Genomic DNA, 4,431 nt, shown 5'->3' on the forward strand with positions numbered 1-4,431 from the left:
GCAACGAAGGTTTTGGGAACAGCAAAATGGTTCAGTGTGAGAAACGGGTGTGGTTTCATCAACAGGAATGACACCGCGGAAGGTGCATTTGTTCACCGGACTGCCATAAAGAAGAAGAACCCCAGGAGGCACCTTCGCGGTGTAGGAGATGGGGAGACCGTGGAGTCCGATGTCGTTGAAGGAGAAGAGGGTGCGAAGCAGCAAACGATGCAGGCCCTGGAGCGGTTCCAGCGCAAGGTGGTAAACGTGCCGCAGACCGCGACCACCAGAGCCGCTCTCCACGTCGCAGCGGTCCTTCACGTCGCAGCGGTCCTTCACGTCGCAGCGGTCCTCCACGTCGCAGCGGTCCTCCACGCAACCTCCAGCAGAAGTACCAGAACAGTGAGAGTGGGGAAAAGGCGGAGGGATCCGAGAGTGTCTCCTAAGGCCAGGCCCAACAGCGCCGGCCCTACCGCAGGCGCAGGCGCCCACCTTACTGCATGCGGAGACCCTATGGGCGTCGAGCACAGCGTTCCAACCCTCCCGTGCAGAGAGAGGTGATGGAGGGTGCGGACAACCAGGGTGCAGGAGAACAAGGTAGACCAGTGACACAGAATATGTATCGGGGTTATAGACCACCGTTCCGCAGGGGCCCTCCTCGCCAAAGACAGCGCAGAGAGGACGGCAGTGAAGAGGATATGGAAAATCGAGGAGATAAGACCCAAGGTCAGCCGCCCCCTCAACGTCGGTACCGCCGCAACTTCAATTACCGACGCAGACGCCCAGAAAACCCTGAACCACAAGGTGGCAAAGAGGCAAAAGCAGCAGATCTACCAGCTGAGAATGCGTCCGCTCCCGAGGCTGAGCAGGGCGGGGCTGAGTAAAAATGCTGGCTTACCATCTCTACCATCATCCGGTTTAGTCATCCAACACGAAGAAATGAATATGAAATTCCAGCAATAAGAAATGAACAAAAGATTGGAGCTAAAGACTAAAGTGCTTGCTTTTCGCCTGTTGACCGGATAACTAGAACGATCTGCGTTACCTATGCAGCATGGGGTTTTTTTTACCTAAAGACGTCTCTTTTTAGTAATGACAAACGTGTTTTGTTTTTTTTTTTTAAAAACCTGGTTTTTCTCAATACATCTTTAAAGGTTTTTAAATTGTTTCATATCTGGTCAAGTTGAGATTTTTAAGAATCTCATTTTTAATTTGTAATAAAAGTTTACAGCTTGATTTTTTTCAAAAAAGTCAACAAACTGCAATACCTGTTAATAAAGGCCTTCAATTAAAAAAGAAAAATGAAAAAGATAGTTAGTATAATGCTTAGCCTATGGTAAGCCCTCAAAAAATGTTAGCCCAGATCATATTATTATTAGTGTATTAGTCAAGGGCCATGTTTTTTATTGCCTCCAATTTCCACAAGGTGGCAGGTCGAGTTCAAAGTGGACCCCATGGCTCTGTGTCCCAAAGGCAAAACCTATTTTAATTGTTTCAGAATAACTGGGACAATTATGAATTGTTCAGAAACATCTTCATTGTCTACAGAATGTCTGTCACGGTCCAGGCATCTTACTGTTGCTGAAAAACCCTTCTTAATGGACCATATGGATCATTTAATTTAATCCTCTGTTTCTCACGATTCCCGGCACCGTCTGCATTTACATGAAATGTATATTAACTCTTCCAGGGATCACCTGGATGAGTACATTCAAGTCATCTCGTTATGCACTAAGTTTAGTCCCTGGAAGACTGTGAAGAGGAGACAACGAGCAAGCTGGAAGGAGTCCTGGTCTCTGTGACTGGTGAACTGCAGAAGGCAGGAGATCTGTACACCTCATTAGAGTGACAGGGTGTTTGCTCATGAGGAGCTATAACAGGGCATATTGAGGGAAATGTTTAAATAGTAGAATTCAGACTTTTCTTCTATGTATCTATCCTCTTTTTCCATTTCCCTAATTTCACGTCATATTGCTAACCTCCATTTTCTACAATTTTACTTTGTCTTTAACGCATTGGTTTTGGGGTCAGATCAAACTGGGTCCAAATCCTGACTCCACTACCCATGATGGCAGTGATTATAGAAGCACATATTTGACAAATAGTTCTTTACACCGCCATTCTTTTTTTAATTAATTTTTTAATTGAGGTAACATTGACTTATATAAGTTTCATGTGTACCGTGTCATATTTCTACTTCTGTATACCCTACAACATCAGTTCTTTACCTGATAATAACAAAACCTACCTGAAAGAGTTGTGAGGATTAAATGAAATAAAGCACATGAAGGATTTAATTCAATCAGAAATAGTTACTAGTAATTACAATGGCATAGCCTTGCCCAGCAAGTGGCAGATAGAACGTGTTCAATGAGCATTTGTAGAGTAAATAAATGATACTTATTTTAGTACTTCACAGTGTTGGTAACTCTAAGACTGGCCTTGGATATCTTCAAGGGAAACGCTCACTGAAATCAGTGCGATCTCGTCAAATGTGTTCTCTGATTATGGGAGTCCAGTGATATATAAAGCTCCCCAGCCTTGTTTCCTGCCCACCACTCATAATTGTGACATGTGAGCATTCAAGTTACTTAACCTTTCTGTGCCTTGATTTCCTTATCTGTAAAGCCAGGGTGGCAATAGCATTTAATACTTCAGATTCAGATAGGTGTGAGGCTTCAGCAAGTCAGTTTAGGTAAAGCACATAGCACAGAGCTTGCCATACCTTAAGTGCTCAATAAATGTTAGCTGTTATCCTCTGGCTCGGTTTGGAAGACCTACCATTGCTTCTGTTTGATTCACTTGGGGGATTTTGGGATGTTGGAAAGTCAACGCTTCTAGTTTGTAATTAGGAAAGAAGATAAAGCAGACCTCTTGGCAATTTCCTGCGTATGAAACCTTGTGTTTTATGAACCACGGAAAGTACCCCAAATTTCTTCTCAACCCACCCCAGCAAACTGACAAATTCGGACCTTTCCCACCCACTCTCTGTACATCTCCCGTGGGACTATGAAAATAAAGGAAGTATTCGTTGCTTTGTGCATAAGCTGTTTTCCTAGTGGTATATTTCTTCTAGTTTCGACAAACTCAAGCTTTCTGCCAGTTTTATCTACCAAAGGGTCAGCCCTGCTCCGAGACCAGAGTTTGCCTGTTTCTGTGGATTTTGCAAAGTCAAAAGTGGGAGAGAGGAAAATTTCAAGTGAGGAGAGTTACAGAGTAGGAGTAACACTGAATGGCTGCTGCAGTAAACAGTAAAAAGAAATCCCCAGTCCTCAAACCCTGGACACCAAAACAGCCCATTCAGCTGCATGAGTTTTAAAACACAATTATGCATGAGGGAGAACGGGCCATCAAAACCTACTGGAGTCCTCTGCTGGCACAAGCTTTGTGGAACTGGATGTGGCAATAAATAATGGCCAGGGTGACTTGCAGAGCTCTGGGCTTGCCCTGAAGTAACTGATACGGTATCAACCACCAGACAAAAGAGAACTTTGACAAAGGATACTGAGATGAAATCAGCTCCCACATACAGGAGCATGCCACAGTGGGGTAGAAGGTGGGGAGAACAAAGGTCCGGGCGGGAAGTGAGCGAGAAGGAGACACAGTCATACCTCCCGTTAGAGAACTGCAGGCAGAGCAGAACTAGCCTATACCAGTGCTCCTGGCCACATCTGTCACGCGAAGGTTAGAGGTTTTCAAAGCGGAAAATTTAAACTTTTCGTTTTGCTTTGTGTTAGAGAGTCAAGTCTACAGAGACAAATTCACATCATGTATTGCACATTCTGTGTAAACAGGTGTTGACTGATGTCTTCATGCAAAATATCTTCTTTGGTTGGCTGTCAGTCAAACCAAGTCTGTGAGTCCTTTATTCCTTCAAGTATTTATTGCATGGTAACCATGGACTAGGAACTGTGCTAGGTGCTGGGGTTACAGGATGAATAAAACTACTCATTTTCTGACTTCAAAGACTTGATATTCTGGGGAGTGAGAAAGAGAAAGTAAAGACAGATACCCGGCTAATTAGTAAATACAGTGTGGTTGTGGTGGTGATGATGGTGACAGTGGTGGTGGTGGCGATGGTGGTGACGGTGGTGATGGTGGCGGTGGTGGTGGTGGCGATGGTGGTGATGGTGGTGATGGTGGCGGTGGTGATGGTGGCGATAGTGGTGATAGTGGTGATGGTGGCGATGGTGGTGGTGGTGATAGTGGTGATGGTGATGGTGGTGGTAGTGATGGTGGTGATGGTGGTGGTGGCAGTAGTGATAGTGGTAGTGATGGTAGTGGTGATAGTGGTAGTAGTGGGGGTGATGGTGGTGGTGATGATAGTGATCGTGGTGGTAATAGTGATAGTGGTGCTGGTGTTGGTGGTAGTGTTGGGGGTTGATGGTGGTGGTGGCGGATGGGTGTGGGGAGCAGGCAGACCTGGCTGCCCCGCCTTGAAGATGTTTGACC

General features: G+C 45.4%; 1 pseudogene; it reads left to right on the top strand.

Moving 5' to 3' along the window:
- The first annotated feature begins 6 nt into the window (after nt 1–6).
- Nucleotides 7–3,990, top strand: LOC112405679 (nuclease-sensitive element-binding protein 1 pseudogene; annotated as a pseudogene).
- Nucleotides 3,991–4,431: the final 441 nt, after the last annotated feature.

Source organism: Neophocaena asiaeorientalis, unplaced genomic scaffold, assembly GCF_003031525.2.
Source record: "Neophocaena asiaeorientalis asiaeorientalis breed wild unplaced genomic scaffold, Neophocaena_asiaeorientalis_V1.1 scaffold148, whole genome shotgun sequence".
In the NCBI taxonomy this organism is placed as follows: Eukaryota; Metazoa; Chordata; class Mammalia; order Artiodactyla; family Phocoenidae; genus Neophocaena; species Neophocaena asiaeorientalis.